The following is a 23,238-nucleotide window of genomic DNA, read 5'->3' on the forward strand; positions in this document are numbered from 1 at the left end:
CTAGTGTTGGGCGATATGCTCAATTTTCATATCGTCAGCCTGTGAGATCGCCGATACACGATATTATCGTGCTAATTTATGTAATTATTTACTTAGTTTCATTGCGGGAAAGTGAACCAACTCCAGCGTAAGGCTAAAAGCAGCCTAATGTTTTTAATATGACTGAATTTGTATTTAACATAACAAATTAATAGAAACATCGTAAGTTGCTAATTATAATGCTTAACATTTCCTCAGTTATTCAAAAAGCAGCTACAGAAAACTAGCAAAGAACATTACATTACCAAATAACATCATCACAAGCTCAGTCTAGCGCGTTATGCACTTTAAAAACACTCCCGTTAAACTCAGTGAATCTATACGGTATGATTAATAAACCGCTCATACTTACATCGCACGTAGCTCTGCACTTTGTTGTTTATGATGAGAGAATTCGTAAGTCAGAATTTAGTCAACGCGCGCTGAACAACAGAACTCCGCTGTTTCAGTGATGACTCATCTGAACGCCTCTGATTGGCCATTGCATTCATAAGCTCAGCATAATTGTGTGTGATTGGTTAGAATGCGCAATACTGTAAAAACGCGGAAAATAAATATAATGCAACCAATAAGCCCTAATATTAATTAGATAGTATTACTAGCCTGATAATAATAATAATAATAATAATAATAATAACTATAATATTATTAATAATAATAATCGTCTTGCTATCGTCAAAGGCATCAGCCACAGGCGATATTCTCTGACAATCGTCGATAAACGATACTATCGTCTATCAGCACAACCCTAACCTCTGCGCACCCTGTTCGTGCAGACAGGATACGTCATCAGCACGTTAACATATGCTATGCAGACAGAGCGAGAATGGCAGGCAAACATCAACAATCTGATCTTCCATCCTGGTATTGTAGTACTTTTACTAACTGTATAAAGTTTTCTCACTGGTGAATGACACGTGATGTATTGTAGTAATGTTGTCTCTGGTTGTCTGGCCTGTGTGTGCGTTCAAGCATTCAAGCAGATTTGCAGGGAGGGTGAGACATTCGCTTTCAGTGCTATCAGGCTAAAGTTAGCATTTTCCAAGATCTCCTACTGCACCTTTAAGTAAAATGTGGCTTTATATCTTATTTTCACTTTATGACAGAAACAAACTTTTGTGCCACCCTTTTCCATTTTTACATTTACAACAAATGTGTTTGGAAGTGGATACTGACCTCATGGTAAACATAATCGGTGACAAAACATGTACCGCTTATGAAAAAAACCTACACAAATTTGCATTAATAATATGGTGACTAATATGAATGTGCTAGAAAAAGTGACAGAGGTCAGAACAGGAAACAACAAAAAAATATGGTAAGACAAAAATAAATTAAAAAGGGAAAAAAAAAAATCTGAGAAATCAGATAAATTAAGTAATTAGTGAATAAATAAAGGTGTCCTTGTTACGTATAATTGTACATGTAAGTACTGAATAATATTAATTAACTACATGTACTTGCTATATGGTTAGGGTTAGGATTAGGGTTTAGTTTAGGGTTACTTCCATGTAATTATGCATAATTTATTGTATAAGTACATGTAACGTGTAATAAGGACACCTTAAAATACCATAATCTGATTTTATTATAATTTTCTAATTAAGAAGAAAAGAAAATGTATAATAAAAATAATAATGATAATGTCACAAGTTGCATACAGAGCCTTAAAAAGCAGCATGACATAACGTTTTATTCCTATCTATAGCACAAACAGCCTGAGACTTGTTAAATATTAAAGTTTATTAAAAAAAAAACCTAACAGTGATTCTTGTCATGACTAATAAACACAGAAAGCTTTCCAATATTCAAGAGCTTCACTTTTCTCATTGTTGAGTAAACTAAAGCAAAGATGGGCATCTTCAGTACGAGGTCTCTAATGGAATCATCAGGCAGATGATGTACAAAGACTCGCCTCTCGCTCTCAAAGAGTATGTAGTTAGTGAGAGTGTTAGTATTGGGAGGCCCGTCTACAGTTTGGCCTCAAGCCTTTCTTTTATTGGCCTCTGAGAGCGAGAGAGAGACCCAGAAAGAGGCTAACACTAAGATAAAATGTTGTGTTCAGAGCTTGTTTTTGAGGCCGAGTGACACAGAGGACATTCAGAGAGCTTAGTTTGAGCACTTGACGTAAATAAAAAACATGCCCGGCTTTTGATAAAACCACTGGACGCATGTGGATGCAGACGAGATGAGACGAGAGTGGTGGTTTGATATGAAGCGGGGGTATCCGTGCCCTTGTCCTGCGACCGTGACTCCACGCGGTCATCACTGGAGGAAACAACTCCCCACTCGGTGCTGGAAAGAGATGAGACGGTCGCTGTCAGCAGGGGTCCGGACCCCCCTCAACCGGCTCTACTAATCACAACAGTTAGATTGGCGCCTCCACGCGTCCCTTACCTGGTAACGAGATTGCTTCCTTTGACATGCCAGCGCGCCTGAGGGAAATGTGCTGCAGACGCAAACATGCTCTAATGCGCTTCCGCACGTGCTCGGCTCAAGGATGGTCCGTCTCGTTGAGGCGAGGGCCGCGGAGACGCAGGTGAGACTGGATCGAGACTGAATTATTGATCAGCTAACAGATTTAGCGTTGAGGAATTCATGGATCCGTCTGCTACATACTCCCCCCTCGGGCTGGGGAACAAAAACCTCGGACGAAGAAAGAATTCACAGGATTTATAAAAGCAAAATGAAATTGGGATTGTGAACGTGTGAGCTAATACTCGGGTAAACAAAATCGATCTGCGTTGTTGTGAATGAAAACAGCAGCCCGATGTTTGGCTCCAGCTTTCAGACAGAGCTCTTGTCGGTCGAAATCGAATCCTCAGGTCTTAAAACCTATCAGCGAGAGAAAGGTCTTGCCACTGGGCTCGACAGGGGGGCTAGCCACACCATTAGCCTCTCCACCGCAATTACTTCTGGAGTCGCGTTATTTTTAGTTAGTCACTTAAAGTGCGTGCTTATAGAAGCCATTTAACCCAGCAGGGGTTTTGACCCTTGTACTTAAAAGACGGGATATTGCGGTAAAAATCAAAAGTGCTTCACAAAGCATCTGTTTGTCTGGGGCTCGTGAACGAGTCCTCAGGCTAAGCTCTGGTCACTCTCTCAGTCACTGACTGCATGTCACACAGCGCCAACGTTTTGTTTAATGAGTTTACAGGGAGATTTCTAACGAGATCTGGTGTCATTGAGGAAAGCGGCCAGCACAGACCCAATTTGGAGGTTGAATTTGTGCCACAAATCCAGCCGGTTCCTTGTTCGGATACTTTAAATTGGGGTGGAGTTTGTTAAAAGTGCCTATGGGAAAGAACAACTGCAAATGAGATCTCTGTAATATCTCAAACTTTTCTCTGAGATTCTCTAGAGAGCAATGAGAACAAGGCCCTGTAATCTAACATTTTCTTCGGATGAGATATGAACAATGTCTTTGCCAAGCTGAAAACATCAGAGATCATTTTGGATAAATCCAAAATGCTACTGTCAGTGATATGTCTCAAATCCAATAACCAAATTAATTTTCCAAAATGCAAATGTCAAGAATCTTAATATGAACTCAAATACTTCATCAAATCCAATACCAAATCATCTAAAAATCTTCAAAAAGCAACTGTCAGTGATGTCTCAAATCCAATACCAAATTAATTTTCCAAGAAACAAACATTAGAGATCTTAATATGAAATATAATCAAATCCAATACCAAATAAACTCAAACTTTTTCAAGTAGTAAATGTCAGAGATCTCAACATGAACTCAAGTCTCAAATCCAGTACCAATCGTAAACCTTTTTAAGCAAACATCAGATATGAACTCAGATGCAATACCGAATGATCTGAGCTGCAATTCGTATTCATTTTCGAACTCTAAACTCTTACTGTATATCAATAATAGTCTCATTGTGACCTTTTCTTTTTTAAAGAAGAAACAGAGCTGAGATTCAATAAGACCGAACCAAGAACATTAGTACTTACAAGGGTACATTGAATACTCATAACACACATATTTCAAATCCACAGAAGCATCTCACACAGATTTCAAGTCATAAAAAGGTGTTTTTTTTTGTCTTGTCAAACAACCTGAATTACAAGAACAGCAGTGAAGAAAGTCTCAACTTGAGAAAAACCCATAATCACCTCAGATTCAAATCTCTCACACTAAAACCCTTTAGCATGTCTGAGAGGAGACACAATATATTGTGGATTATGGTGAAGTATCACCCACCCCCAGACCAATAAAAGCATCTCCGCAGGAAAACCGAGGAACTTCAGGTGAAGCTTCTGACTTATGTTCACCAGCAGCGTTCGATAAGTTTTCAGACTTTACTTTTCATAGGAAGGTCGCAGAATCGTTAACAAAAAGCTGACGTGAGCCGTCAATGTTTTGCATACTTCCATAACAGTCACACTGAATTGTGATTTTAAGAGGTTATGCAAATGAAGGTAGTGAAAGTAGGCTACATGATGAAAAGCAGGCTGATTTTATTACTACTGCATATAAACAGCATCCATCACTAAACGAGGTGGAAGGATCGACTTCGCGACAGTTGGAAAAGTAACTGATCCACCCAAAAACCGCCTGTAAAAAGGAGAAACAAAAGGAAGGAATTTAGCTGTTCCCTAAATATCCCAACAGATGCAATCATTAAACTCAATATGATCAGAAACAAAGTCTACAAATAAACTAGTTTTGAAATCCTGGTAGGCCCAAACATGACAAGTCTGATTTAGCCGATTAGCAGACAAACAAGCTAATCTTGTGCAGACGAGCCCGGCCGCATTTCCTGAGAGAACATCTGGAAAAGCAAAATGCTTATTTCCCATTAAGCCATGCGTTAGCTTAGCGCCAACAGCATTTGATAGCTGCTTTCAGGAGCTAAGAGCTCAGTCGTAATGCTTCCCAAACCCACCTCAGCCCTTCTAAAGCTAATCACAATAATTAAAGGTCTGAACAGCGACAGATTAAAAAGATGCTAACCTCAAACACATGCTAACACCTTAACTACGACGTAGGAACTGTCTGTGCATGGGTTTGAGAAGTGGGTTATTGTGTGTAAAACTGTGTGGCGTTGCATCAAATGCAGGGTAGCGTGTTTTTAGCATCTGTGAGAGGTTGTTAGCGTGTGTTTAGACATGTTTATGGGGTCTGCGGCACAGACTGTGATGTCATTTGCTTACAGGCAACCATTTGTTTGAGTTTAAAGTCAGGAAACTAGTCCACAGAGACTGAAGCTTTGCTGAACGCTACCTCTGTATTCTGGGATGCCGCCTAAAGGCAAAGGATTCTATAGCGTTAGCAAAGACCTGGGATGTGAAATACACAAAAGAATAAATCTCACACATCAAAGTGAAACAGAGCAACACTTGTGTATTCACCATAGTTTTACAAAACAGTACTGTGGTATTACCATAGTTTTTGGGTAAGTAGAAAGCTAAAAGCATAGTATCGTATTGGCCCGAATATAAGACGACCCCCCTTTTTCCAGATGTACCTTTTGGAAAAAGGCTTTTTAAAAAACAAAACACATTTTGTCTTCAATTATTTTTATGTTTGGCACCACCTATTGTTGTGGGTGTATTATTGACATGTCAAAGTCTAGACCCTGAATATAAGACGACCCTGTTTTTTCAGATGTGTTTCCAAGAAAAAAACATCGTCTTATATTCAGGTCAATACGGTATATTTTGATATTAGCATGCATCATTCAATACACTCTTTCCATTTTAAAAAAGTAAGTAGTCTTACTATATTTTTTGGGACACATACCATGGTAAATCCATGCCTGTGCCATGTCAAAAACCTACTGTGGTCATACAATGATTGTATGACGGTAGTACTATGGTACATTGAAATATACCATGGTTTTTACCATTTTTTTTAGCACAGATACAAAACTACTACCATGGCATTTTGACACACTTTTATGCACATTTCATTCAATATACATTTATAATTCCAAGAAATTACCATAGCCTTGCCATGTTTTTGGGATGTTTACCATGGTAAAACCATGTTTGTGGACATATACAAAGTTAACGCTGTGCCATCCCTCACAAAAAGTACTGTGGAGGTATCAGGTGGCAATACTATGGTTCTTTGAAATATACCACAGTACTGAAATTCATGTAAAATGGTATTTGCCAAAAGGTAACATGGTACTACTACCATGTTAATTTGGACATGTACCATGGTAAAACCATGTTGTTAGTTATGTTCACTCATTAATTTCTTTGGGAAGTTCATGCAAGCCAAATCTGCGCAGGTTTAGCGCAAATACTGAACTTGTGAGACATGACATTATCGAGTATATTGCAAAAACCAAACAAAACACACCTAAGTTACAAAGTGCACGCATACACGACGTGATGTAGTCTGGTTAGACTAACTTTGTGCTGTGCGCATTTAGAGTGCATTCTTTCATTGCATGATTAAGTATGTTAATATGCATTACGAATGATCACATAATTCAAGATAAGGGGGTTGGAAAATGTATATATTTATATCAATTCATATAGTTAATATCACACGAAGAGTGCAGTTTAAAAAAAATTACTGCATGGTTACAAATGTGATATTGATTTTATACAACAGTTCAATAAACAATAAGTTAATATCAAGAGACTTACGTTTTAGACACCATATTGGCTGTTTTTGCGATATCAATATCGCACACCCTTAGTACCGACACAAAATGATTTGCAACAGTCGCTTTGTCATGTGGACAGCCTCAAGCTGTTGGTTTATTTCGGGGAGTTTTTTTGGCTGGTAGAAGTTATGAATGGCCAGTAACTTAAAAATTTAGTAGCCAAATTGGCTGGTGAGTAAAAAAGTTAATTTCAATCCCTGGTTATAACATTCCTCAGGAAAATATTGTATCAGATGGTAATATTATTGTACTTTGAAATATACCATGGTAGTAAAATGCATGTAAAATGTACAATGGCTGTGCTTTTTTTGGACATATACTATGGTAAAACCATATTTTTGCCATCTCTCACAAAAAAAAAAACTGTGGATGTATCAGGTGGCAATACTATGGTTGTTTGAAATATACCATAGTACTGCAATTTATGTATACCAAGGCAATGTTGTACCATCCACACACAAATATTGTAGTGGTATCAGATGGTAATACTATGGTACTTTGAAACCTCTTTTTCAGGAGGTATCAGGTGGCAATACTATGGTTGTTTGAAATATACCATAGTATTGAAATACATGTAATATGGTAAAAACATGTTTTTGGACATGTACCAAGCTAATTTTGAACCAAACTCACAACAATACTGTAGTGGTATCAGATGATAATACTATGGTACTTTGAAATATACCATATTACTGTAATTCTTAAATAATGGATTTTGCCAGTGCCGTGGTAATACTATTGCAAATATCCCAAAAAAAAAAAAAAAAAAGTTGTGTGCAACACATATCGTAAATACTATGGTACACAAATTAGTACCATGGTAAATTTGAAAGTATTTAGCTGTAGCACTTTTGGTAAACAGGTGTATACAGCGGGACAGGCATGAGAAATGTGTGTTTATATAAAGAGCCGTGGGTCAACATGGCTGAGTCTCGACCCAGATGAGTCAGATGGAGTGAGGTGCGTGTCCGATCGGATCAGTCTACCCGCACCCGGATGGCTGGAGACACACCGAAGACACACAACTGTAACGACACCATCAGCGTAGCCACGGATCCGAGGACGGATCCTGAGCCCGAGGCACCGCGGCAGCCGGATAAGGGAGGAGGGGGAGAAAAATACAAACAGAGAGCATAACAAAAGACTGAAAAACAGAAGGGAAGTGAAACCGTGGGGATGTGAGGAACAAGAAAATTAGGCAAGGAATATGAATAAAGCACAAAATAGCCAGAAGGAAGTGCTTTTGACTCATTTACATGCTTCTCTTTCATTTAAAGTTCACGTTTGTAATTTTTTTAGATGTTAAAATGCTTTCTTCTGTCCAAGTTTAATATGCCGAGATGATTATAAACAAGACAAAAGTCTATTGGTTTGAGCATCTCAAGCAAAATGGCTCAACCAATGGTGATAGTTGGAGGCGGGGCTATCCGTTTGGCTGACCAATGGCAGACAAGGGTGTACTCGGGTGTTAATTTTTCAGCCCTATTTGGTGATGCTACATTTACACTTCTTACCCTTAAAATGTAAAAAAAAAAAGTTTTTTTTAAATACCGGTACTGCACTCAAAAAATCAAGCCTAAAATCAAGATTTATGTATTTTAATGCATTTGTGTAATTATTTGCATATGAAATTTCCATCCATTTGGATTACACAGTTTTAACATGAACTAATAAACTTAATGTAGGGTGACCATACGTCCTCTTTTTGGACCTAAAAAAATGCATCTAGCCGGGATTTCTAAATTGCCCAAAATGTCCGGGATTCGGCTTTTACTTTCTACAGTCGCCATTTATTGTGTGCGTTTTTGTATTAAAGCCCTGCACGGGACTGTTTTATTTATCCCCCTCCTGCTGAATTTCTGACCATTGCCGCCTGCTCACGCAAACATTCTAATATTGCATATAATTTTCATGCATCAGGAAGTTGCTATCAACATGCGGATTATTTAAATCTCTTATGAATGAGCGCTCGCTGTTCATTTTCACTTTTGATTTGGCGATCACGCACACTCTGTGTAAAGGGAGCACATCTTATAAGATCAGATATCTGTCAGTCTGCTGAGCAGCAAATCCTTCAGCATGGTCTGTCAGTCATCTCTCCTTATTCTCGATCCATGATCAGTTAAATCTGACTCCAGTATTTCCCCCCCTGGGTTAAAGGTTTGAAATATTGCATAAACTACATTTGACTGAAATGCTTGTAACATGGAAACATTTTGCATTCTACCCATGATAAACTGTGGTAGACGTTAAGTTTTGTGAAGTATTGCCACTGGTAGGAAGCCTTTTAGCTTTGTCTATGATCAATCTGCATAACGGTGACTGTAAAATATGTACTTTAAATATGTATTTTAGGAAATTACATATTTTGAGTTTGGACATTATATAACCCCCCTCAAACCCAAATATATATATATATATATATATATAGTACTATTACAGAAATCTCACCTGTTTCATACACATTTCCCTGAGATATATGCTTCTCATCAAATACATCGTGTAATCAAAATGAATTTAAATTTTATATGCAATTCAAATACACAAGTCATACACTACACTGTTTTTCTTAAAAAAAAAAAAAATGAAAAAGGAAGGAAGGAAAGGAGTCACTCAGATGTGCCGTTCAGAGGTCAGGAAGCAAAACAACAAACATGAAAATCAAAGGCCTCGTCGTCTCGGAGCGGCCACCTCTCTGTCTGTCTGGTTTCATGCACATAACTGGAATTCCTGGCTGGGAATCAGCTCAGGAATGTTTCCGCAGAGAGTCCCAGAGCAGCACAAGTCTTCCCCTCCACCTCCGCAAGCCTGCTAAAGCCGTCAGGGTCACCTCCAAACACACGTCTGGGTCCCCGCACGCGCTACAGGCAGCAGAGCCACTGCTAATCTGGAAGTATAGACTCATCTCCCCACATTACAAATGTCTGTCATCAGCAGTATCGCATACAAAGGTCATGACCTCACGAGCTCATAGAACAGGGAGATTAGAGGTCTTATTACAGAACAATGCTTTCAATTACAGATGGATCGCAGGTCTATTCTGTAGTTCTAAATGCAGAAAAAGAAGCTATTAACCATATTATGTTTTGTAACTGATGGCAAAGCCACAACATAAATATTCCTTTTGAAAAGTTATTTTATACAGTGTATGCACATATATGTATGTGTGTACATATAATAATAATAATAATTAGAGATGGACAAATCGACCGGCCAGGGACCGGGTCTGCCGGTTCAGAGCCGGTCTGTTTTGACGTCACACTTACGGCGAATGATAACGTATTTGTGTCGTACCAGATGAGGCTCGCGCAGCCTGAGTGAGTGTGTGAGAGAGACTCGTGCAGAAAACAAAACAAATGAGCGCAACACTCATAGAAACTTGTAGATGCTTACACCAGTAAAGCAGGGAAGGCAAACTTACACTGGTGGTGGATGAGGAGATCCCCCCCCTCACAATGTAAAGTGCTTTGAGTGCCTAGAAAAGCGCTATATGAATGTAATGAATTATTATTATTATTAGATATACTATAGGTAGTAAAAAAAAAACAATTATAATATATGATTTAGGTACGCAAAATTGCACAAACAAAATGTTTCAACACGATTGCAATGTGATTTTAGTATTAGTATTTCAATAAACAAGTTAAAAATTAAGTGACTTACAGTTTAGACACAATATTGGCTGTTTTTGCTCAGTTTCGCTGATGAAAATAGTGTTTTGTTACTGAATGAATCCATGTTTTTGAACGAATCAAGTGAGTCAATGATTCAGTAACCCATTCATAAAGACAGTAGTCATTTGCCTCGTTTCTGAATGAATCATCCGTTTGAACAAATCTACTGAAAGGAGGACTAAATGACTCACTTATTCAAATGGTCATTTGACGCCACCTACTGGTTTGGTTTCATATGTCATATGTTCACATTCATTTATGTATTTTATGTATATACATACATATATATATATAGCTGTCAAATGATTAATAGCGATTAATCGCATCCAAAATAAAAGATTTTGTTTACATAATATGTATATAAAGACACACACATACAGCATATATTTAGAAAATATTTACGTGTATATATTTATATTCATATAAATTATATCATATATAAATATATTAAATATATAATCGTAACATTTTTCTTAAATATATACATGCATGTGTGTGTATTTATATATATACACATAATAAATATACACAGTACACACACATATATTATGTAAACAAAAACTTTTATTTTGGATGCGATTAATCATTTGACAGCACTAATATATATATATATATTCCAATATATAAATGTAAATTATAATATATAAATATTACAATTTATATTATATATACACAATTTAAAAATATATTAAATTATACAAGAATACATCAATTATATTTTCAGATTTTATATTATTACTTTGTATTTATATTGGAAAATCTCTCTCTATATAGTGATAAATGTATAAAATAATTATATAAATATAACATTTAGATATCTTTACATTTTCAGTTTTTTTTTTACATTTTCAGTACACACACATACATACATATATATATATATATACACACACATACACACACACACACACAAACACAGACACAGAGTACAGTACAGTTAAGGTTATTGATTGAAGCAAAAACATGTCACCGGTAATAAAGCTACAACATATCCAATATTTTCTAATAACACAATATTCCGCCCAGAGCTTGTTGTTTGGGTTTGGTAACTCACACATCTGCTGTTGCTTATGCGCTTACAAAAATGCAATTTTCCTATTCAGCCTATGTCTTATTAATAATTTAGGCCCATGCGATTCATAATCAGATAAAAACCATATATTAAAAAAGGGCATTTAAGGAAATTCATGCTGGCCTAAGCTGATCTCTTCAACAGGGAAGGAAAAACAACAGCGTTCCCATGATACCACAGCACGCTTTTAAGACATGCTGAAAATACTGTGTGAACCAGTTCTGCTTTTCTTTGAGTGTCTTTCACACCCGAGTCCAAGGAAACCACCGTAAAGCCTCGGATTAATGTCTAAAATAAAATATTGCAACCACCTCCTCCTTCGGCAACCGACTCAACTCCTCGCAGACTTCTTGCCAGGTTGCCCCTCCTTCTTTCAGTCTTTTTCACTCAGGTAGCCGTGACCTTGGTTTCCAGCTGTTTGGCAAGTATCTGACCCTTCACTCATGCGTTTTTGGCTCCGCTGGGACTCGTCTATTCCTTAATTAACTGCCTGGAGAATTTGCCCCTCCTCAACATGCTAAGAAACCCCATAAACATCACCCGCACCACCGCCACACGGAACCCCACATTATGAGAAGTGTAGTGTCAGTAATTAAAAGCAATCTCTGTGTGAGGCGAGTACACTGTTTGAAGATTGAACAAGACATTACTCAGATCTGTAGAAATGAATTACATCCTTCAGTGCCCAAGTGAACTCCTCGCTGGAATGGGGGGTGGGGGGGAGAAAAAGGTGACTGGAACGGCAATGGCACACGCATCACCCGGATCTATCATTTTGCACTTATCCGTTTGACTGAGGCGGGTTCAAGCGGAAAAACTCTCTACGTGCAAAGATAAATAAAGCACGCTTCAGTTCACCTGAGCTTATGAAATAATACCCCAACCCACCGTTAGTTAAACTGCACTGGAAACATTTTGGCAGCCTTAATATAACATCAAACTGTCTGACAAGTCTGATTTTTCTTCTGATAATAGGCAGGCCCAGACACATTTTGGTGCAGTTTTCATTTTTGAAGGCAAATTATGGATTAGAAGTGTACAAATATGAAAATGTCTGGAAATTACAGCTACAATTTTCTTGACATTATAACTGATAACTGATTAATGCCCAAATAAATAAATAAATAAATAAAGCTGAAACTAATCATTTTTAAGCTACATGTAAATTTAGGCATCACAACATAAATAATTATTTTAAAATTTGCCATAGAAATATCAGAATTAATAAATTAAAAAATAAATAACTAAACAAATAAATTGCTTGTATGCTGCTTGTGAAAGCAGGCATCACAACATAAGTTATTTTTGAAACCTGCTATAGAAATATTACTATAAATATTAATACACTATTAATAATAATAATAGTAGTAGTAGCAGCATTATAAAAGTATTGATAATACATTTTGATACTAATAATAAAATACATATAATAATTTAAAAAACAAAGTTAAACATATTAAATGGCTTATTAATAATTAAACCATTTCAAATGTAAAATTATGAATTAATTGTAATAAAAATGTAAAACAATTAATAATGTAAAAACAATCATTAAAATACCAACTAGATAATTATTAGATAAATAATAATAATAATAGATCATTTTAAATACTTAAAAGACATTTAACTATAAAGAAGCCATTATCATTCAATAACCGATAAGGTGCCAATGTGCATCTCTACAATGAATTTAAACATGGTAAAATTTATTTAAAAAGCTGCACTACACAACATATTACATACATATCAATAGCAATAATAATTTTAAATAGATCAATTAAACAATTAAAATGTTTTTTAAATCATTTTAAATTTTAAAAAGGCATTATCAGACACTAACCGATATGGTGCGGATATGAATTAAAAAATGGTCAAATGTATTAAAGCTGAGACCTAAACTCTTATAGATAGCTGAAAGCATTTTTAATAACAAAAATAACTTAAAATTATATAAATAAAAAATTAATAAAGGACATTAAAAAAATATAAATAATCAGTCTAAAACCGATATGGTGCCGATATGTGCATCTCTTTGATAGGGTTGGGTACCGAAACTCGGTGCCATATTTAACCGGTATGTACTAGAACCGAATCAGAATGCAGATTTCTGTGCCTCATTTCGGTGCCACTTAAATGCCTGAGCAATTGATTGAAATATTTTTCCTGGTTCTCCGATTTATCAATAGATTGTTATAATATCTGTATCTGTGCAGTTCTTTGGCATAAATACAATTTACAAAAGGTCACAAGGGAGCAATCGGTTTCCCATCTACTGTAAAGTTTTCGCTGCGTTCACCCCTCATTACACCACAGCTGTTTCCTCCAGCGAAAATCTAGCCCTTAACACATATGAACGCATACTTTATAAAACGAACATGTTGCTATTTTCATTTGAAAATGTTATATTTAATATAAAACATATTACAGTGCATGTGGCATGGCCTACCATACAGTCACAGAACTGATTAAAGACAGTGACAGACAGCACTCAGTCAATTCACTCATTTTAACTAAATATCAGTGATTGACAGAGATACAGCAGAAACATTATGTGTGGTTTTGTATTAAATAGTTTTGTATTAAATAATGACCCAGATCGTGAAATACATTTATTAGCCTTAGAGTAAGGGAAGAGTCAGGAAATGAGAGCATCCAAGGAGCATGTGAATGCTATGTATATTTATTTTAAATATTTTTAATGTTCATTAATGTTATCCATCGTTTTTTTTGTGTCTCTTTTTTTTAAGTATTGGTTCAGGCACCGCTACCGTTTTAAAAGTATCGATTTGGCACCGGTATCGTAAAAATCCCAATCGATACCCAACCCTACTCTTTGAATTTTGTGAACTTTGTGAATGAGCGGTGTCAAAGTCTGTGAAAAACTACAGGGCTTTGTGCACAGTTCTGCAGGTGCCGATAATTGGCAAAAAAAAATGTTTTTGTTCTCTTGAATTATGCCACTCAACCAGAGTTTCCAACACAGAAAGTAACAGCTCGTGCCTGAAAACTTTCTGTCTAATCTAACAAAAGGGTGTGTTGGAATTGGTGACGTTCAAGTGGAAGCCGACTGGATTTTCCACTATAATAGTCAAGGACCTGGCAGCTTCCCAGAATGAGGCAAGTCTTAGACTAATTAAGGCTGTCAACGGAGGCTCTCCTTTTATTCACAAACCGGGTTTAATCCCCGCTTGCCCCATTTGCTCCAGAGGGAGCCCTGCCTGGGCTCAGGCCAAATCTCTCTCCGTACAGTAGAGCGTTTCTGTGGGTTTGACACGGATGCCATCACTGTGTCTTGAGGGGGAGAGCGCTGGCTTTCTCACACGCGGCTGTAATGTTACGCCACAGTCTCGGCCTGCACTGATTGCGTGTTATGCTTGTAACGAGACTCTTTGAAGCAAAAGCCGGAGATCTTGTTCTCCTGCAGGCGAAGGTTTTTGTGTGCATGTGCAAAAGTCCCTCCCACACATTCCATTGCCTAATTTTCCCTAGAACACTGTTTTTTTTTTTTTTACCCAGAATCCATCTGCGTGACCAGAACGAAGCTGAGAAAAGGGTTTTGTGCCCATCAGCAGATGGTATGAAAAGAGAGGGGGAAAGATGGAGGAAGTGAAAGAACAAGAAGATGTGACTTTCTTGGTTTAGTCAGCGTACAGAGATGTATTTTATATATACAGGTGCATCTCAATAAATTAGAATGTCGTGGAAAAGTTCATTTATTTATATATATATATATATATATATATATATATATATATATATGGTGCTGGAGCAATGATAAGGCCGTATGCTACATAAAGACACCCAGTCGGCACAGATCTGCGGCCAGCTGTTGATTAGCATGCGTGAGAATGAATGCGATCTCACCTTATGCCCATTATTTCTCATAATGCTGTTGTAAACTGATGTAGCTCGGGCCTTAGGGGAATCAGGGGACTTAAAACTACTCTCTCGACTTCACACGTCACCAAGATGGCATAATAGCCAGATTAAACCCGAAGGTGTGGCCTTACAGGACTGACTCACAAACCTAAAGACGAGGCGATGAGAGTATAAAAGGAAAATTTTTAATTACAATTATAGTTGGTACTGATAAGTCAATGATTATTTTCATGTTATAAATCTATTCTACTTAGAAAAAAAGAAAATTACACAAATACATTTTACAAATAAAATTGTGTTTTGAAATCTGCTATTGAAATAATGTCTGATAATAAATAAATGTTTTGAAATTTAATATAGAAATATCTGCTGAAGTACATTAAAAATCCACAGATAATTATTTGCAATAACATTTATGTTATTTTGTCTAAATAAATGTAACTGTAACTGGTATCCCAACATTATAAAGTACAATTTGAAAAATGATATTCATTCTGAGATATGAAATATTACATTTAGCACTGTTATTAAAGCATTTGTGACTTTAAAAAGCAAAATTTGAGGAAATAAGCATGCACAATTAAATATATAATATAATAAAAAACAATATCAGCCGATTACCGATATGGTACCGATATATTATGCATTCCAACTCAAACCTACCAGAGCCGTTGTTCACTGATGAGCTGCGCAAAACCACGTTCATATTCGCACAATTTTTTTGCGCAGCTTGTCAGTGAACAACGGCTCTGTGTAGTTAATGCTGCTCAATGTGAAAGCACGCACGTGATGGAGATTTACCGCTGATTACAGAATCGGCTTTCTGACAAGATGCGCGTTAAATATCGAATGTGATTTATCATGCAGCCCTAATAGAAATAGAGCTATAAAAAATCTTTTTTTATTTCTTCCCAAATTCCATGTTTTCCACTGTAATTTGTCCACTTTAATAGTTTGATTAAATTTTAATAATCAGAAAGGATGTACAATCAAGGGAATTTATAAAACTTAATTTCTACAAACTTCACAATCCTTTATTAAAAACATTACCAATAATAATGCCCTATAATCTGTTTATTTATTTATTGTGTTGTCTATTTTAATTTTTCTGGATTCTGTGTTTTATGATTTAATAGTGTTAATTTTGTTGATGAATAATTTTCGTCAACGACAATTTTTTCAACGACGACAACGAGACGATAATGAACTAAAACTAAAATGTTAGGGAGGGCCGATTTGGGAAGAGATTCATTCAGAACGAATCTGCTGCGTGGTTCGGAGGTTAGATGCGTTCATATGAACCGGCGGGACATAAGGTAACATACACTTGCTGCACGTCGCATAAAACGTTCAAAAATGTCAATATGTGGGAGTAAGAGAAGAGCACACATATGAATAAATCTGACGACGCAAGAGAGAACTCAATTCGGGCCGGTGGCATACACACACAGAAAGCAAGTCTCACAGTGCGCGAGTACTCTTTTGCGTCGCATGAACGGAGAATTACACACAAAATGATGTTGAATTATCTGTTTTGACGAGTATTCACGTAAACACAGTTGATTACGTCTTAAGTGAACGTAAACAGTAGGGAGAACGTGCATCAGTACATTGCATCCATTGCAGCTGTGCATTCGGTTTTAAAGGGATAGCAGCCTAATTTAGTTGTTATTGTACGAGTCATTAATGTTAATCAAGCAACAAAAGAAAAACAGAAAATCACGCACTGTTCTTGACTGAAAAACTTTAGTAGCCCTAAAGATTAATCTAAATTTATTTATAGAAATAAATATGTCTGCTTGAAAACTAGACTAAAACTAAAAACAATTCAGATGACTAAAATGACTAAAACTAGATGGCATTTTAGTCAAAAGACTATGACTAAAACTAAATCAAAATTTTCTGTCAAAATTAACACTGAATACAACTTTATTATCAAAAAAAAAAAATATGCTCGTAATCAAACAAATGTGGAGTGGGAGTCTCCGATTAAATTTTGCTGTGGGCAAAACAAAGCATTCGAGTTTACAGTTAACAACACATGTCTGTCACTTGCAGCAGTCGGACAGAAAACCTGGGAGAGTCGCAATTTATTCCATCGCATCGACTTTACCTAATTATTAGAGCATGCACTGTCAAATTGAGAACTATGAGAGGAATCTAAAGTAGAGGCTTCAGTGTCTCTCTCTGGACTGAAACATCAGAACAGGGTTAAGAAACACTTCAGAATATCCCTGCAAAAAAGCCATTTCAGAGCAGCCAGACTCAACACACCGGTACGAGAAAAAAGCATCCGACTTTTCCAAGAATCTCCAGTATCAACATGCATTACTTTAAGTGCAGAGCAGCCTGACGTTGAAGGCAACAAAAATTACCAACATGAGCACATGCTTAAAAGCCTGTAATCGGCCAAACCACAGGGGAAAAAAGAAAGTACGGTGCCATTTCTTTGGTGAACTATTCTGAATAATTTGTTGTTGATGGAAAACCAGGCCCTTCCAAAAAGAGGAAGTCATGGGAGCTGCCACAGAGAAAAGGGTGAATGTACGACATTAAACATCATCCTGCTTCCTCCAGGCTAACATCAGACAAATGCTACTTCTTTATTTAGCTTTTGATAAACACAAGTGCTCCGGCCAAGTGCTTTCGCTGACAGCCCTGCAGGTGATTGTGGGTAATTGATGATTTCTGAGCGTAAAACACAGGGACATTCGGAAGGTGAATGAAATCATTCAGCTCCGTGCAGAGAGGACATTCATCACGCGTTTCGCGGCTCAGATAAGGGACAGTCGCTCTATTCTAAATGCTCGCAGGACAGCCGATAAGCCAGAGAGCTGTAGGCAGGAGCAGGACCTGATTTCATGCCGGCTACGTGGTGTGTGTATGTGTGTGTGTGTGTGTGTACGCAGATGGTGTGTATTTATGAAGACGCTGCCTTTTGCTGTTGGGGTTGTTCTTTTCACCACACCACACCCACCCTCGGCTCCGTTGCCCCCACATGGTGAACAAACCCGGCTAATCTGGCACATTTGTTTAAAGCATTTAATGAGGATAATCCCCCGGGATGTCTCCTCTCTTTCACTGCATAGAAATACAGGAGAGCCCAATAAAGACACAATTTAGAGGCACAACAAGGCGGTACAATGTGAGAGACGCACAACTTCAGAGCTCCGGCTGAAAGGAGCCAGTGTGCCGAGACAAACAGCAGGATTTACACAGTTAAAGGCACAGAAAGAGCTCGTCCGGACCTGTTGTACTCCGTACTTGAGCGCGCATGCAATGCGAGTGAATAATGTGGGAAAAGCACAGAAAACTGAGTGCTCTGATGTTAGACAAGCACAGTTTAACCTCGTACATACAGAACAGACAACTAGTGGTTGTGAATCACAACACTGTGGACACTGTGGAAGAGCAAAGCAAAGACAAGAAACACTATTAGCCAGATCCAACCCATTAAAAATCCATCATGTCCATTAAGACAAATCAAGGTCATAACTAGTAGTCGACACACAGGGGTTATAGCATAAATAATTCAATTAAATGGCAAATGAGACATACATAAAATACTTGAATTGATATTTGGAATAATATTTGCCTCAATTTCACTATGAATATTTGGTGGGGGGTAGCTAATTAGGCTGTTTTGGAAGTAACTAACTTTGGTCAGGGTCAATAAAAACAAAAAAAATTCGACATATAGGCTAATCGTAAACCATCAAGACAGACAGACTTTATAGTTAATATTATGACTAAAATTGAAAAAAGGTTGGCAGCAACAATGAAACAGTTATTCACCACTGATGGCATAGTGACTATAGAAGTCATTATTGCGACAGTATCCAATGAATACAAACTAGCAGGGTTTGATTTATGGGGGTTGGGTTCCGAAAACCTCAAAATAAGTCAAAACAAATGATTGAGGGTCTTAAAATTTTGTTTTTTCAATACAAGTACCTCTTAACAGCATTTGTAAACGTTTGAGTAACCACAGAAGTAATAGGATAAGTACTAACATCCAGTGTACACGTACCAACTGGGCGCGAATGTTGGGGGTTTGGGTTGTCTGAACCCCTCAAAATAAGTCAAAACAAAAGTTAGGTGTTTTAAGACTAAGTATTCATTTTTGATACATACATACATACATACATATATAGGTTTGAACAACATTTCTGTAACACAAAAGTAAGAATAGCTACAAGTTAGGCAGGGTGCCGATGCGTTCCGATAGCGACAATACGCCGCTCGAGCATTTTTCGTTATCCTCATCGGACAGTAAATCGACAAAGTAGTCGTTACTAATCACTTTAACATAGATTTACAAACAAACACAAAACGTCTTGAAGATAGCTGACGGTTAGCGTTAGGGGCGCCACAAGACATTGGCGTTATAGCGCGAGACGAACCTCACCCGATTGCATCCCGAAAACGGTAGACCCACCTAAAAGTCACAAACTAGTTCGTACACTGTATGCTAGAGTCTGTTGAATACTTACTAGTCAAATCGAAAAACATATTACATAAAAGTAATAAGGACATAAATAAATACACTTTGAAGAAACGAATGTCAAAACGGCTATACCGATAACACATGAACCCAATCGGTACATCATCTCACATGCAACATGCGTCTGGAATACGAGTCCCGTCTGAACCCGAACACAACCGCGAGCTGCTTTATGGTCTTTTGGTACAGGTACAACGCACAATATTCCACGTCAAACTCACACACACAGATTCTCACCTTGGCAGTAGTTGCAGCGTCCAGACCACGGATTCCCTTCAGACTGAGAAGAATAGATTCCCGGTGCACGGAAAGTTCACATGTCACTCACACGCGGAGAGACAGAGATCTGCGGTTCCGGGATTCCCGTTCCCGAATAACACACTGAACGCTAGCTCCACACCCAGGTATCTGATCACATGATGCATCCAGCCAGGTGTCATTGGAACACACACACATACATCTACACACACCTGGAGGTCTGATCGCGCTCGCCTCCTCCTGCCCGGTTACTCGCGAACGGAGGAACGGAGCTGATGTGTGCCGAATAACACACTGAACGCTAGCTCCACACCCAGGTATCTGATCACATGATGCATCCAGCCAGGTGTCATTGGAACACACACACATACATCTACACACACCTGGAGGTCTGATCGCGCTCGCCTCCTCCTGCCCGGTTACTCGCGAACGGAGCTAATGTATGTGTGTGTGTGTGTGTGTGTGTGTGTGTCTCCTCCCCTTCCCCGCGCTGAGAGCTTTAAACCACAAAACAAGCGAGGACTTGATGGAGGAGAGAGCTCGGTCTGAAAGTGCTTTTAATCTAGTGTAGATTAGTGAAATGAGCATCTCTTCCAAATCAGTGATTACTTTTAAAGCTCTAGACATGTACAATGACAATAGACATTTTAGACATGTACAATACCATGTCTTTTCATGATGTGTAGCCTACTACTATAATAAGCGACCCTGGACTTGACCAGTCATAAGGGTCCATTTTTTTGAAATTGAGATTTATACATCACATGAAAGCTGAATAAATAAGCTTTCCATTGATGTATGGTTTGTTAGGATAGGACCATATGTGGATGAGATACAACTATTTGAAAATCTGGAATCTGAGGGTGCAAAAAAATCTAAATATTGAGAAAATCACCTTTAAAGATGTCCAAATGAAGTCCTTAGCAATGCATATTACTAATCAAAAATTAAGTTTTGATATATTTACAGTAGGAAATTTACAAAATATCATCATGGAACATGATCTTTACTTAATATCCTGATTTTTGGCATAAAATAAATAATTTTGATGTCTACAATGTATTATTGGCTATTGCTACAATATACACGTGCTACTTATGACTGGTTTTGTGCTCCATGGTCACATATTACCTTGGAATACTATATAAATACCATAGTAATTAATATAATGCTATGATATATATGAAAGTACCATAATAGCTACTTTTTGTAATTGTACACTTACATTATCTATCTATCTATCTATCTGTACCATGTTTTATATCAAAGTACCATGATATTACCCTCTGATACCATGGTACCCCTGCTGTTTGTACTATTTTAATTAGTTTTATTTGTGTTTTCATATTTTGTTTTATGCAGCACACTCAGCATTCAGCAGAACTCAAAACAACGTTCACTTTTCTGACAGATCAAACTCTGTCGAGTGTATCATCTGTCAACAGTTCAAGTCACCTGTGAAAGTGTAACACAGTCGCATCCATCTCCTCATAGTGGGACACGTTGTAGTTTATTCCTGTCAGGGGTCGTACAATAAATTATCCTATTTCTGTCGCCCTGTGTGGGAAAGCAAAATATGAAGTGTTCAATCAAACACGAGATGTCAAACCCAGATCTCTATACGGGATTCTATTGTATGGGGCTGTAAATTTGAGAGCTGTTTCTAAATGCTCTCTGCCAGCATTCTTGTGCAGGGCCCAAGAGACATTGAACGTGTCATTACATGAACTGGATATCCACAAGTCACCTCCAGATCCATTTCCACATGTACGCCCCTTTACAGCCATGCACAAAATCATCTTCTACATGAAGAGAAAATAAAACCTAATTTAGGACCATTAAGATGTTTCGCATTATTTTCACAAACAATTAAACTCCAATTCTTACTACCATAAGCGGTCTGGATGTTTTACTTTTAAGTTTTTATCTTTCATTTGTTTTTGTTTTTAAGATTTAATTATAAAATATTACATTTTACATTAATACTATAATGTCTATTATATTATATATTATTATAACAAAACTAAAATAAATATATAATTTCTATTTTTGAGAATACGATTTTTGCATTGCGGTAATGAGAATGGGAGGAAGGATGTGCTTAACTGTGTTGAAAATAATGTCTCAATGACAAAAAAATTATTTTACATTCATATTTTAATATTATTTAAATAATATAATATAATTCCTATTACAGAGAATGAGGGGTTTTTTTGCATTACGGTAATGAGAATGGGAGGAAGGATGTGCATAACTGTCATGAAATTAATGGGACAATGCAAAATAGATAAATAAACAAAAAAACAAATAAATAAAATGTTGCTTTTTATTTTACATTAATATTATAATACGGTTTAAATAAATAATATCATTACAACTGCTCAAGAGAATGAGATTTCTTTGTGTTATGGTAATGGGAGAAGGGATATGCTTAATTGTCATGAAAATGTCACAACGCAAAAATATATTACTTTATATTTTGCATTAATATTAGATTTTTTTTATTTATTAATATTTATATTTGATATATTTTAATATTTTTTAATTAATTGATATAATATTATAAAGAATGAAATAATGAAAATGAGAGGTGGAATATGCTTAAGAGTCACTGTTTCTTTGGGCAAAATATTATTTTATGTGTCTTTATTTTGATTTTCGTCAACGCTTTTATATATGTCCTACATCATCCGCTGGAGATTACGGTTTATAAAGTTTTAAATATGGATATTTTTCTTACACAAGCGCATTGCTTCCTTTAAGAAGGCCTTTATTAACCCCTCGGAGCAGTATGGAGCACTTTTTATGATGGATTTATGCACTTTATTTTGCTTCAAAATCTGGACCACTACCTACTGCCATTATAAAGTTTGGAAGAGCCAGGACATTATTTTATATAACCCTGATTGTATTCATATGAAAGAAGAAAGTCATATATACCTAGGATGGCTTGAGGGTGAGTAAATCATGGGCTAATTTTCATTTTTGGGTGAACTAGCCTATGTTTTATAAGATTCATCTCTTTATTTTGATTGAAACCTGTAGCTGTACAGAAACAAAGACTGAGGCCGAGATCCAGAGCCTCATTGTTTACCGAGTGTCACTTTTGGTGAGTGATTTATGGTTATGCAAATGTGCATGTCTGGAAAGAGAGCGGACACTGCCCCAAAGACT

The 23,238-nt window shown here is 36.9% G+C and overlaps 1 protein-coding gene across 1 annotated transcript in view; it reads right to left on the reverse strand.

The window, feature by feature from the left end:
* Window positions 1–20,310, reverse strand: part of plxnb2b (plexin b2b) — a 221,883-nt gene extending 201,573 nt beyond the window's left edge. The window contains exon 1 of the mRNA XM_016251008.1: window positions 20,044–20,310. The gene's annotated coding sequence lies outside the window, so the exon portion shown is untranslated. The remainder of the gene's footprint in view (window positions 1–20,043) is intronic.
* Window positions 20,311–23,238: the final 2,928 nt, after the last annotated feature.

Source organism: Sinocyclocheilus grahami, unplaced genomic scaffold, assembly GCF_001515645.1.
Source record: "Sinocyclocheilus grahami isolate Dianchi unplaced genomic scaffold, SAMN03320097.WGS_v1.1 scaffold1023.1, whole genome shotgun sequence".
NCBI classification, from domain to species: Eukaryota; Metazoa; Chordata; class Actinopteri; order Cypriniformes; family Cyprinidae; genus Sinocyclocheilus; species Sinocyclocheilus grahami.